At 41.9% G+C, this 14,628-nt stretch overlaps 1 protein-coding gene across 1 annotated transcript in view; it reads left to right on the top strand.

The window, feature by feature from the left end:
• Myt1l (myelin transcription factor 1 like) overlaps nucleotides 1–14,628 on the top strand; it is a 394,986-nt gene that overhangs the window by 186,435 nt on the left and 193,923 nt on the right. The window contains exon 4 of the mRNA XM_052186010.1: nucleotides 10,594–10,730. The gene's annotated coding sequence lies outside the window, so the exon portion shown is untranslated. The remainder of the gene's footprint in view (nucleotides 1–10,593; nucleotides 10,731–14,628) is intronic.

Genomic DNA, 14,628 nt, shown 5'->3' with positions numbered 1-14,628 from the left:
TAGCAGTTCTATCAACTAGGGGCTCACATTACTGAATGCATTTGGGGGATATGGTCAGTATTGGATATTGATTCAATTATATTCATGCTGTATAACATGCTACCACTGAGCTACATTCCATAGCTGTATGTATTTTTAAAGTCACAGAACTAGATTTCAGCTATATGCATTTTACATTAACAGAACTATTTTTCTTTTCAGACCTTTAAGAAACACATATCAACTTTTACACAACTAGAGTTTGTAATGTTTGGACAGATGTTCATGTTTCTATTTCCATGGCATAAGTCAGAAAGCTCTCAGAATAATCTCTCTCATTTTTAATGTCTCCTTTTCTAACTGGTGTTTTTGTTAACACTGCTAGTAGCATTGTTGACCATCCCTACATTCCATCAAAATTGACTCATACCTCCTAATGCAAATTTTATCAATTTTATCTTTTGGCCTTCAAATAAATTCAGTAAGAGTACAGATCAGAGACAGTTATTGTGCCTGAGTATTTAAATGGATGCGGAGTTTTGTTAAATGGATGTGAGTTTTATAAGAACACCCAAATAGACATTTGGGAGATGAATCCTGTGTGTACTCTGTGCCTGTTCCTTCAACTTCATCTTCAAATAAGCATCATTACTTTGCTCTCTTTTATTAATTTATCTCCACATTAATAAATTAGTATAACTGATGTTTGGCTGTTTTATCATGTTTTAGGTTTGGGAGAGTTATGTCAGGATCCACCCAATACCTGATGCCCTCCCTGGCTAGTTTCATGTCAACTTGACACATGCTAGAATCAATTGGAAAGAAGGAGTCTGTGTTTCCTTAATTAGTGATTGATTCAGGAAGGTCCAGACAATTGTGGGTAGTACAATCTCTGGGCAGGTCCTGTGGTGGAAAAGAGAACATTTGAACAAGCCATGGGGAGCAAGCCAGTAAGCAGCTCTTTTCTATAGCCTCTGTCTCAGCTCTGTCTCCATATTCCTGCTTTCAAGTTCCTGCCTTGATTGTCTTGGATAACTGGGGATAAGCTAAGAGATCAAATAAACTCAATCCTCCCCCAAATTGTCTTTGGTAATGATGTTTTACCATAGCAATAAAAAATCCTAAGATCAAAATTGGCACCAGAGGTGGGGTAGTTCTGTGATAAAGCCAGCCATATGTTTTGGGGAGGATTTAGGTAACATTTGAACTTTTGACTAGAAAAGCCATTGAGAGTTCAGAGCTTAATGACCCTTTGTGGGAACTTAGAAGATAATTTGAAGAGCAATGCCGAGGATGAGAGCTTGGCTTATCAAATTCAGAGATAAAATTAGACACTCCTTTAAGTTATAATGGGGTTGTCTGATATTCTGAATTAAGAACCACTAAAGTAAAACCTTTGCTTTGATGAGACAATTGATATTGGTCATCTGGGGTTGGAGAATTAGCTGTGATTAAAAAGAGACAAATATCACTGAGGTGAAATCTTCAGAAAAGTATTTCCTCAGAGTCAGTGCACAGAAGCTGTGGTAGAGAGGAGGCCAAGGTTAGACCTCCTGGTAACAGTTTAACTTGGCAATGCATAAGTAACCAAGTGGTACAGGTTATGAAGGGATGAAGGAGTCAGGGAGTGCAGCTAAGGCTTGGCACTGTGCTCCAAGGCTGGAGTCCCTGAAGAGAGATCATGGTGACGGTGAAGCCTCAGTTGAAATAGAAGCCTCAGGATTTAAGGGGCCATTTTGAGAAGTTGATGCTTGGCACTGTGTGGCAGGTTCAAAATCCCTGAGTGGTGCCCATGAGAGGCTACTAGTGAGGGTGAAGTTGCTGTGGAGAGGTAGCACTTTGGGAATGCTAGTAGCATGACAGAATCACAAAGCATCAGGTATGTAGGTGGCCTGAGCCTTTGAGACAAGCTACACAGCAGAGCTTTAGAAGCCACTGGCATGGCCCTCTGAAGCCTGCAAGGGTCTGAGTGGGTCTCAGATGTAAAATAGTGAAGTGTTTACACTGTTGGATCTAGGTTTTGCATTGATTTTACTTGATCTTGTCTGCTTCCTGATTCTTCCTTCTTGAAGTAAGAAAATATTTAACTTGTTAATTTTCAGGCCCCCACAGTTCTGAGACCCTGGAACTTTAGAGAGATTGGATATTTTAGAGAGACTTTGAACTTTGCCTGAGAGTCTAGATGTTTTAAAAAAGACTAAACTTTTAAAGCCTTTACAATTTCAAAGTCTGAGGGGCTTTTTAAAGTTATACTATGTTCATATTCTGATATTAATATGAGATCTTGGGGGTGAACAAAAAAGAAAAGGTTATTGTTTAATAGTGTCATATCAGTGTATAATGCTGACAAGGAATTAATTGTCCTGGATATTTTTATGTCAACTTGACACAAGCTAGAGTCATTTGGGAACAAGGACTCTCAATTGAGAAAAATGACTTTATACTTTTGCCTATCAGCAACTCTGTAGGGCATTTTCTTAATTAGTGATTGATATAAGAAGGCCCAGCCAATTGTTAGTGGCAACATCCTTGGAAAGGTGCCCCTGTGATATAAAAGAAAGGCAGCTGAGCAAACCAATAAGCAGCACTCCCCATGGCCTCTGTATTAGCTCCTATCTCCAGATTCCTGTCCTGACATTCCTGACTGATGGAAAGTAAACTGTAAAATAAAATTAGCCCATTTATCCATAAGTTGCTTTAGGTCATCAAGTGTTTGAAATGTTGGACTTGTGTCCTGCAAAAGCACAGCCCAGAGTTCTTGCTCTATGGGGGAGGAGTGAAGCTGGAATTAAACCAGGACAATTGGTAGAAGGATAAGAGCCAGGTAAACTTGTAAATAATCCTGTCTTCAGTAGAAAGACAACGTTTCTGGGCTCAGGGTTTAAGAGCACTTGTTCTTGCACAATCACAGGCTGCTCCTAGTGACAAAGGACCACTGAATAGCTCCCCTTCCTGTTTGGGGAAGAATCCAAAAATATTAGAAGCAAGACGAGTCTAATAGTCCTTGACATGGAGTGTAAGAAAAGCTCCAAATTGAGCTTCAGAAGTCTAAGGTTTTGTTGGTGGTGCTTTTTTTCTTTTTGCCAATTCCTAATGTATTTAGGTGACAAGACAAAATATTCTAATATTTAAAAATAATTTGAAAACATTATCCTCCAATATCCTTTCCTTAGGAAACTATGGGGTTATTTCCCACAGAAAACTAAGTAAAACAGAAAAAGGCAGACTGGAAGGTAGCAGTCACAGACTGTACAACTCAGGGCAGGGATCCTGGTGTTGTCTAAACATGCCCCCAGTGTAGCACTGGCCAAGGATCAAGGAGCAGAAAGGACTCTTGAGGTGGCTTCCAGATGGATGTATACAGTGTGTCTGCTATACAAGGTGGTAGCTTAATTTGGAAAGTTCGTGGGTGAATTCACCCTAAGGACACAGGAAGGCAGGTGAATTACTGACTGTGGGAGGAAACAGATTCAGGTGAGGAGCATGGTCTATTGAAAGCATGATTCACCAACCAGCAGTGTCCTCTATTAGGACTCTGGAATGTTCCCTAGCATCTGCAATGTTGTCCAGTAGGGCTGTGCAAGGCATGGGTTGATAGGCACACTCAGAAGGCGCATGCTTGGCAATCACTCTCCATCCTCTACAGTAGAGTACTAACAGTAGGTAGTCCATCCTTAGACATCCATAGAGCTGCATTCATTTGTTCAGGAATTTGGATAGGAATGGCTAGCACACTTAAAAGTCTTTCACTATGGGACCTGAAAACAATGAGAATATATATTGTATTGTCTAAAATCAGTATGTTCTGTCATTCCTTGTAATGGGCTACCAGAAGTCATAGTTTGTGCTAGACTCTTTCAAGTTTTGGGACTCATAGGAGTGTGTCTTGGGTCCCAGGCAGGGTAAGTCCATCAGGTGAGCGGAAGGAAGAAAAAGAATACAGCTCATGCTTTCTCTCTTGGGTGAGAGTCTGTGGAGGGCTGCAGCCTCCCTCCAGGCTCACCCATCTGTGAGTAATCGTGTTTGGCAGCTGATCCATGCTGGCTCCTCAGGAGCAGAGCGCGCCAGCGGGAGCGATGAGTTCCTGGCTTGGGTTGTTGCAAGAGGTGGTTTCCTGACTGTTGCCATGTTAACAAAGGTGCTAAAATAGCTGTTTCAAAGACACTTAAAACTGAAGAGCCTAGATATGCCTCCCACTCACACAGCAATAACTTGGTCTTCTACTGGAGCTAGGGGCTTGCTTGTGGCTGTGACTTTCCATGGAGACCATGCCACAGTGCTCATGCAGCCACTCAATGGGCTGTCCCTCAGCCAGGGAACTCCATAGTCAGTCTGCAGGTCTCATGTTTCCTTATCACGCAACACATACCCTGATACTGTGTATGCCACAGATTTATAAACCACGCTGCCAAATGTACAAATAGCCAAGAGCCAATTTAACCCAGGATTATCTGCCCCATCTCTCTGACTTTCAGCCATATGCTCAGTGTGGCTGTTAACAGATATGGTATGTGTGCATGTGTGTGAGCACCCACGCTCATGCATATGCAGGTGCACATTCACTTGCCTGTGCATACATGTGGATGCCAGAGAACAACCTCAGAGACTATCCATGTTGGATTTTTTGTGGCAGGGTTTCTACAGACCTAGAAGTTCTGATTTTTCTAGTCTGGATATGAAGCAAACCTTAAAGATCATCCTGCCTCGGCCTCCCATACTCAGCTCTCCAACATTTTTTTTAACATGGATTTTTTTTTTTGAGGAGAGTCAATCATTGGTCCTCACCTGCATAGCAAGCACCTTACCCACTGATCCATCTCTAGAGTTCCTTTGGTTGTTCGTATACTAAAGAAAACAGTAGGATGAAATATACATTGCAGACCAACTGTTTGTTGTACATCAAGCTCAAAGACTGAGAAAAAAAACCAAATACATTATACATAACAAAGGACTGCAGTTGTCAGCCTGGAGTAGATGTCCCTCACTATACCATCCTTTGGGAAAAAAATTTAAAAAGGGAAAAAAAAAAGGACTATGTTAAGGAAGAAGGGAAGAAAGATAGGAAGAAGGAAATAAAGAAATCTCCCTTTCTTTAGCCCCTGAAGCAAACATTTTAGATGAGTTGCCTATTTTCAGTACAAGATATATTGCCAAGTTTGTAAACCTCAGTATAGAACAAGCCTAAAGAACAAAATATATAGTAATCAATACTTTTCTGTGTTGGGACAAAGAATGCTTATTGACTAAATAGCTGATTTCAAGTAAATTAAATAGCACATACTCCTGTTAAAAAGGAACAGTAATTCTTTCTTATTATACCATGACCATTAATAAAAACTACGGTTTGTCATATATAGTGTGGAGGAGTTTGTAGCAGTAAATAAGTCACCTCAAAAATCCAGTGTGTGGACCTACATTTCTCAAGGAATCTCCTCCACCCTCTCCCAGCAACCACTAATTGCTAACTGCCTATATATCAATGGACTCAATCCTTTACAGCTGCTGAGAGTTCAAGATGGCAGCAGCCACTGCATGCCTAGAGGACAGCTTTTTTCCATGGCATCCACTTTGATGCTTTTGCTCAGGATGAGAATCAGGGATGCCAGGGACAGAGTAGTACCCTCTCTCCTGAGCAAGAGTTTTGACTCAGGGTGGCAAAGTCTGATAAGTCCTGTTAAGATATTGTGAACCTACAGATCTCCTGAAGGAGAGAAAGATGACTGCAATCACAAGAGAGGGGGGCTGCCATCCTCCCGTGACTCCCAGCATCCTCCCTGAGATATCCGGCAGCACTCAGTATGGCCCCATTGCCCCTGAGCACATACAACTGTGATTTCATCATGAGTTCTCTGGCTTTGCTCCTTCTCTGTAGCAGCACTTTGACCCTCTCTTGGTCACCTTCATGTGCTAAAGGTCCCTTGGGCATTCATAAAGAGCAGTTAATACAAGTTCCCCACACTCTTGACCACTTGGCCTTAACTGTAAACTTTTCTAAAAAGAAAAGGAATGACCTACCCTCCTTACAGAGGACAGTGGGACCATATAGTAATAAGATATTTGAAATCATTTTTCAAAATGCAAAGTACTATTGTTAGTGTGACTAATCCCTAGTGTTAGAATAGAAGTTGTGTGTATGTGTACATGTGTGCATTTTAAGTATATAGGGGGTTGTACACATACACATGTGTGCATGTGGAAGCCAGAGGTCACCTCCAGTATCATTACCCAGGATGCTGTCCACTTTGTGTGTTGAGACAGCCTAGAACTCTGTGCTTTGTCTAGATTGAGTGAACTTCAAGTTGATGAAACCATCCTGTTTCTACTTTCTGAGCAGGAGCCATGATGTGCAGCATTATGATATAGAGTCTGGGGTCAGTCTTGGGTCTTTTCACTTGCAAAGCAAGTGTTTTACTGACTGTACTTTCTCCCCACCCTGGGGGGGGGGGGAAGCATTAACTCTTCCTAACAAACCATGACCGAGTGGGCTGAGTACCTACTGGGAGCCATGATACCCTGTTGTAATTAGCAGTAAGTTGGGCAGCAGGTTCTAACATGATACAGATAAAAGTGAAATGCAAAACCAGTCAAGGATTCTCAGATGAGAAGTTGATAAATTAGAATTCATCAAAAGTACAACTTTTCCTCAACAAAGATCCCTGATAACACACAGAAAGGAGAAGCAAAGGACTGGCACAATATGTGAAAATCTTGGCACTGAACCACTACTAAGTATGTAACACACAGCTTTTGAAAAGCTGTTTAAAAACCTTGGTAAGAAAATGGACAAAGGCAGGGACCTACATGTCACTTAAGAATCTATAAGGAAAGGGTGGGCTTAACTCAAGGAGGCACCACATACTATCAGAATGACTGATGAAATAAAGAGCCACCACCCCACACTTGGCAGAACCAGAAAGATGCAATGATGGTGTGTGACTTGTCGCAGCCTCGGTGGAAAATCTTTTAATAGTTCTTTTTAAAAAACCAGACTTATAGTACCTATGGAGCCCACTGTGGACCTGGAAAATTCAGAAACATATTCACCCACACACTTACATGCAGATGTTTGCAGCAGCTTTGTTTTGGAGAACCCCAGACAAGAAGTACCCAGATGTCCTTCAGAGGATGAAGGACTAACCATGGGACAACATGTCATGGGATGCTATTCAACCATGGAGAAGAACAAACTGTCAATGAACAAAGCAACCTGGGGAGTCTCCAGAGGAAAATTCTAATTAAGAAAAGCTACTTGTAAGGTCATGTAGTGTAAGACTCCATTTAAAACATTCTTGGCATAACAAAATACAGAAATATGAGTATCCTTCCAGTGGCTTGGGGCAGAGGTGACAGAAGCTGAGAGAAAAAGGCTTGCTATAAAAAGTAGCCCAGTGTCCTTGAGTGGCTGGTGTTCGACATGCTGACAATGCCAGGGGATGCTCCACCTACACATGACACAGTGCTATAAAATGTACACACAGGGCTAGCCAGTGCCTGTCATCTTTCCACCTCTGTAACAGAATCCTCAGAACCAATAACTTAAAAGGGAAAAGGGATTTTTGACTCCCAGATCTAAGATCACTTCAAGCCCAGGCAGAAGATTGCTTCAAGGCTTTGGTGGGTGTCAGATGAAATGGAGAAGAGCAGGAGGCAGAGCAAGCTCTGTCAAAAAGAGCCAGGCTATCTTAGCTTCCTTCACGGTCACCATGATCTAAGGATATTTCACCAGGACACAGCTTCCAAAGTCTATAGCATCTGCTAATAGGGACACACTGAATATCATACTTAACAACAACAACAACAACAGCAATAACAACAACAACACACACACACACTCTCTCACACACACAGTGGCAAAACAGCCAAACTATGGCACCAGTGACACACACATATACATATAGAACTTCATAGTCTAAGGAAAGGGAAGATGACCCAGTGCTACTCTGGTAGATGATACCCTGTAGTTTTGCAAGCTGCAAGGGATGCAGAGGAAAGGGCAAGAAATACCCTGTGGCATCTCTTCTAACTGCATCTGAATCTCTTCTGTGCCCAGATTCTCTTCTGGGAAACAAGGGAACAGAACAAGGGAAACAGTGGGGAGAGTCTGCTATGTTGCATGTTCTACTCCCTGCTAAACACTCCACTTAGTGCTCATCCTAGGATCCATCAGAAGTGAGCACATAGCATAAGGGGCAATCAGACACTCTTCACACACTCTCCTCACTAATACTAAGCAACTGGGCAAAGGGGGTTTTATATGATCCTGTCAACTTTCATGAGAATTTCTACACAGTGATATGTATTAATCAAAGCATGGTGTGTAGGTATGTATTCTAATACGCAGGGGTACACACACACACACACACACACACACTAAACATCAGAGCCCTGGGGGGGTAGCCTATAATCCATTTGTTACAGGATGCTGTTCTCTAAGCAAATGAGCCTCCATCTTCATCAGATCAGTTGTGCCAACTTGCAGGTTCACATCACCATGTCTTGTTGACTGCTGACATTTCTCATTAGAAGGAGGGGCTGGGGAAAGTCTTCAAGCCTTCACTTAATCTTCCAACCCCTCCTCCCAGTCATTTGTGTGCAACTCTGCCCTAATTCCATGTGGCCTTGCACCTCTGGAGGTGCTTTCTGGGGAAGCTCATCTGATGGGATAAAGCCATCTAAGAGGCAATGGGAAGTCATTATCAAAGGCAGGCAAAGTCTTTCCCCTGTAGCTGATTTGCAGGTCACCCACACTTTACTTTTTCTGTGAGTAAGCCCAATAAAACTCATTGGCCCTGGAGCAGGTTAGTTATTGCCAACTTTGTACAATTAGGGTCATCTGGGAAGGAAACCTTAATGGAGAAAAATGTTTTCATCAGATTAGCATACGCTGAGTCTGTGAGGCATTTCCTTGATTGTTAGTTGATGTCTCTGGGACCAGATCACTATGGGAGGTGCCACCCCGTGGCAGGTAGTCCTGGGTTGTATAAGAAAAAAGGTAGTGAGTCAGAGAGAGTAAGCCAGTACATCTCAGTCCTCCATGGCTTCTGCTTTAGATCTTGATGCCAGGTTCCTGTCTTGTCCTCCCCTTATAACAGACTGCAAAGTGTAAGATGACATAAACCCTGTCCTTCCACGCTGCTTTTGGTCATGGTGTTCATCAGCAATAGAAAGCAAACTGGGACAGTTCCCTAGGAAAAACTCTGGTGGAGTGGCATGCTGGCGTTCACTGGGCTCCTGAGGAAGAACTAAGTGTTGTTTATGCCTCCCCAAGGAAGGAATTCTCATGTCATTCTCAGTGGCTTTTCCTTCTACATCTCAGAACTAAGCACATAGAGATTTGGGTTGGAAAAAGGAAGGATTACAGAGAGGGCCTTTGTCCTGGCCCCCACACTAACCTCCTCTTCTTCCACGGCTCTCCTGTCTAGGAGGGTGTTCCTCCAAACCTGTGTGCTCGGAGACCATGAAAGGGTTGAGTTGTGGGCCACCTGAAAACGATGGGCAACAGTCTGGGATACTCTACCACAGCACCCACAAAGAGCTGGGAATCACTGCCGAGCCCCTCCTGGCAAATGAAGGGTCAGTTTGGGGCTCCAAATATGCTTTTCATTTTTATCCACAAAATTCTGTTTTACAGATACAATCACTTTAATGAAAACTCTTAAGTAATATAAGAATATTCCTTAAGACTACTGATTATTTAAGATTACTGTGTTTGTTTTATCTGTCAACCTGCCTCAACCTAGAGTCACCTGGGAAGACAATCTTAATGAAGAACTGTCTAGATTAGGGTGGACTGTGGGTTTGTTTGTGGAGTATTTCTTAATTGTTAATGGACAGAGGAAGACCCACCCTGAATGTGGCATCATGTCATGGGCTGGGCCCTGAACTGTGTAGGTGGGAACAGAACATCTAGCTGAGCATAAGCAACAGCCTGCTCACAGTGGGTGCTTCATTTTCAGTGCTGTTTATTGTGATGTGATGGGAGCAGTAGCCAGAGGGGCAGGGCTGTAACCTTGTAGCCTGGGCTGCAAGCAGAAACAAGTTCTGCCCCTTAGTTGCTTTGGTCAGAATATTTTATCACAGCATCAAAAATTAAACCAGAATACTTTTATTTATGTATTTATATATTTATTTACTCATTTGGCTTTCTTTCAAAGCAGCAGATAACAAACTCTTGCAAAATTTCTAGAGGATGTGACCACAGGCAGGTTTTACTATTCTCTGAAGTGAAGAAAATAAAATATAATCTATGCTTCTCCAATCAGCCTTATGATCTATCACACTATCTCAATGTTTTTTTTTAACAGATTAAAAATGACTCTTGTAGCTAGTTTTATTCATATATGATAGTTTATACTATCTTTACATTGCAATGTTAATTCAACTTGCTTCCTAAAGGGATTTTTCTATAAAGAATGACTGATCAGAAATCTGTTGTGATATGGGGGGGCAGTGTCGTCCCCTCACAGGATGCCTGTGTGCTTAGCCTGTTATATCTCCCTACTCATGTCAAATGCCGTGCCAGCAGCCCTGTGTCCTGCTAATCACATCCGTCTTGTAGGATTACTTTTTATTGTGACTATCAGCTCTTTATCCTGCTTCTCTATTCTTCTCTAGAGTGACCACATCTGGTAGAAGAGGGGAAGATGTAGTTACTGAGTCCAGTCCAGTGTTTGTGTCTCTCACAATTGTCAACTAAGGAAAGGCTCCAGCTGGCCCCACAGACATATGGATATTCCAGGAGCCACGTAAAGGTAATCACCTGCCAGCCTTTCTGTGCCTGGCATAGGAAAGATTTGTGCATTTGCCTTAAAAGTTGTTAATTTGAACAAGCGTAAATGCATGATTGTGAATGGAAGGGTTTTAATTTGCTAAAGAAAGCACACTTTAATCTCTATGGCCAAGCAGGGTGTGAAGTTGGAGGCATGCTTCCTGTTGCTAGACCAGGACCTGGAGTTCTCTCTGATCCAACTGTGGAGTTAAATGGAAGTGTCTTGCCCTTAACAGCACTGTCCACTCTTCGTAGATATGCAGTACCTCCTTGGTGCTGACTCCTAAGAAGTTGGATCTGTTTCCATTTTTAGTTCTGTTCAGGGCTTCCATGTTTAAGGAGAGGGTGTTTGTATTTAGGAGCTCACTGCATGGAAAGGGTGCACAGCCCATTTTTGATGGATCTTTCTGAATGCCATGAGAACCTTCAAGCTGTCCCCTTTATAGAATTCCAGGTTATCGCTGAGCCTCTGTCAGAAAAATCAACTATGATAAACTAGCACAGCATAGCATAAAGTTCGTCTTAGCTGTGTCTAGATACATAGCTTGGGGATCCTGAAAATACTCACATACTTGTATGACCTTCGGCATCTATTTCTGAGTTCTTCATATCTACAAATCTCAGTTTTGATATCCACCAAGCACTGGCTCTTCATTTCCTCCCAGCAGCCTCCATGCCTCCTCCTGTCCCTAGGATTTGGGGCTCTCAGAGCCTTTGTATGGGTAGGGCTATAAAGCATCTGTCCATCCATGTCTATCCATGTCCATCCTTTATTATGTGTTGTATGACAGAGTTCCTTTCCTCCTTAAGGCTGACTGACATTTTAGCCTATAGTCTTGTCACTGGACACACACATGCTTCTCTGCCTCACCTAGCAAGACTGACGCTGCCGTTAACTCAGAATGGACACGATCAGATTCAGGTCATTGCTTTAAAAAATCCTGGATGAGTCTCTGTAAGCAGAAGTGTGGGTCATGTGGATCATACGGTGGTTTTACATTTGTGAGGATTTTGGAGTTGGTATACCATTTTATACTTCCCTGAATACTGTATAGTTTTCAATTAATCTACACCCGTAGCCATCCTAATGAGTGTAAAATGGTGTATCACTGTAATTTTGATTAAAATTCCTATAAAGATTAATGGTGTTGAATATGTTTTCATGCACTTATTAGGAAATTGTATTATTTTAACCAAGTGCAGTGGTACATGCCTATAGAGAGCATGTTAGTTAGAGAGACTAAGTCAGGAGGATCAGTATGAGTTTCATGTTAGCTTGAGTTATATAGTGAATTTCAGGTAGGCCTTGCCTACAGAGTAAAGCCATATTTCAAAACTCAAGAAGGAGAAGAAGGAAGTAGAGGAGGAGAAACTTTTATATCCTTTTGTAGAGATATAAAATTTTCTTTAATTATGGAATTTTTTGCTGTTGCGTTGTAAAAACTCTTCCTATGTTATAAATATATACAAAATTTTATCAAAAAATAAATTTTCAAGCACTTTCATTTTACAAGTGGATTAACTCTATTGATACTGTCCATCAAAGTATCAAATCTCTATGATTTAAAAAATGATATAGTGCAACTTATTTTTAATTTGTTCCCTGTACTTTTTGGCTTCATATTTAAGACTCGTCAGGTTTGGTGTTGTGAAGGGACTCCTCTACGTTATCCTAAAGGCTTTTATACTTTTAGCATTTAGATTTCTGTCATGATCCATCACATGAAAGCTACTTTTATTACAGACTTAAGGTGAGGATCCAGCTTTATTCTTCTGCATGTGGGTTTCTAGTTTTCCAGGTGTCATTCATTGAAGACTATCCTTTCCCTCATATCTTGATACTTTGTCAAATATCATTTGATGTTGTGTGCAAGGTTTGGGATCAGTTGTTTGTCCTGAGTCTTTATCTGCTCCCTCCATCCCCTGGCAATATTATACTGTTTCAGGTATAGTAACATGGCAATAAGTTCATTGGGTACTCGGCGTCTTTTGGGATCCCATGTACATTTTAGAATAGTTCTTTGAAAAATGAGGTTTGGAGAAGGATCACATTGAGTATGTGAATTGCATGGCTAAGATTCTTAATTGAATATATACACCATTTTTACTCTTTCTAGTGATGAGTTTCATACACTGCAATTCCTACATATAACATGACTTTAATTCCTTTTCTCAATCCAAAAAATAATATTTACATTTTATTACCTACTTTTTCTGAGTCTGGCTTGGTAAGCAATAAACTCTTCAAATTCCGGCCTGAAGATGTTGTTTCATTCTTGAACAACTCTTTTTCATGCTAGTAACTGGATGGGTGCTAATGATGGAGGCGCCACAGAATCTCTACCACTGGATGAATAGTGTTCATTATAATGGAATAAAGACTCCCAAACATAGGTGTTTCCAGGTCATCAGACATTATTCATGACCATAGTCAACACTAACCATGAACAGCACCTTGGTAAGGGAATAATTGTATGCACCTGTCAGCTTTTACGTGCTGAAGTTATACAACCCTGCACATACTCACCCCTCTGTACAACTACCAATCTCATGGAAGGGAGGGACCTGCTATTCTCCCCCAGTGTAAAGAAGGCTCCATTAACTTAGAAAGGAGTCTAGGATAATCTTTGGGAGTATATGAACAGCCTGGGTATATATGAATCAGCCTGAATGGAAGAATGAAGGAGTTTGTTTCAGATCCAGTTTTACCAATTCCAAGTAGCCATTATATTTCAGACATTAATCAAAATCCATTTCCAGCTTAAGGAAACTTTCAAAAGCTGGGTATGCTGGTGCACATCTGCAATCCTAGGGCTTGGAAAGTGGAAGCAGGGGGATCAGTAGTTCAAGCCAACCTTAGCTATATAGTGACTTTCAGGCCAAACTGGGCTATATGAGATCTAATACACACACACACACACACACACACACACACACACACACACACACAAAAGGCCTATTCTGGGTTCAGGCAGCTTCTGTGAAGGTGCTGGAGTAAAAAAAAACCTGTGCTCATAGTCTCTTGTACCTGTTTTCATGGCTGCAACAGTGGCAGGAACTTTGTCTCTTAAGAGGTAAAAATAAGAGGAGAACACTGCCTCAAAGGGCTCCTGAGCAGTCCCTAGAAAGGGATGCAGAGAGTGTGGGACTCGACCGTTTCCTGGTCAGATCAGGAGCTCATTCACATCCTTCCACATCAGTAAGAGTGTCCCACATCTGCGTAGGATGACTTAGGACAGCAATGGAAGTGACAGAGCTTCAGTACATCCTTCTCAGACGGAGCACAAAACAGATCCACCTCTCCAAAAAAAGTGCGTACCCTCCCAATCCTAGAAATGACAGGTCAGTCCATATGCTCATCTGCTGGCCACTCCATCTACCCAGGATCCACACCCCTGGAGATTCCCCTGGTGCTTTTCTTTCAGCCCTACCTCAGTCAATAGAGGGATCAGCACTTCCTGTCAAGCGGCCATATTGTTTACACATCAATTCTACTACTTTCAAGGTCTCTCACTTCTCACTGGGCAATCCTCTGGCCCCCAGCCTTGTTTGTCCACGGCTGCTGACTTCATTAAGCATCTCTTCATAAGGACGTTGGGCCTATTCTTACAGGAGACATAAAAGTGCCGTGGAATGGCATGTAGACCAGGAGCATTTTCCCTGTCCTGTTTCCCACTTACCACTGATTGCTGAGCTATGAACACCTGTGATGTTCTGCAGCTGGTGCAGAAGCAATCCAATTCACTGCTCAGTTCCCAGGTAGAAAGCTCACTGGCCATCCCATTTCCATGCTAAAGATACAACTGAAAATAAAAATCAATATCTGTTTCTGGAGACACATGTGGACTGCATTCTGAAATGGTGACAATTTTAACAGGAAT

Source organism: Apodemus sylvaticus, chromosome 6 (assembly GCF_947179515.1).
Source record: "Apodemus sylvaticus chromosome 6, mApoSyl1.1, whole genome shotgun sequence".
Classification (NCBI taxonomy): Eukaryota; Metazoa; Chordata; class Mammalia; order Rodentia; family Muridae; genus Apodemus; species Apodemus sylvaticus.
Note: the sequence above shows the minus strand (reverse complement) of the source record. Positions and strands in the feature narration are given on the sequence as shown.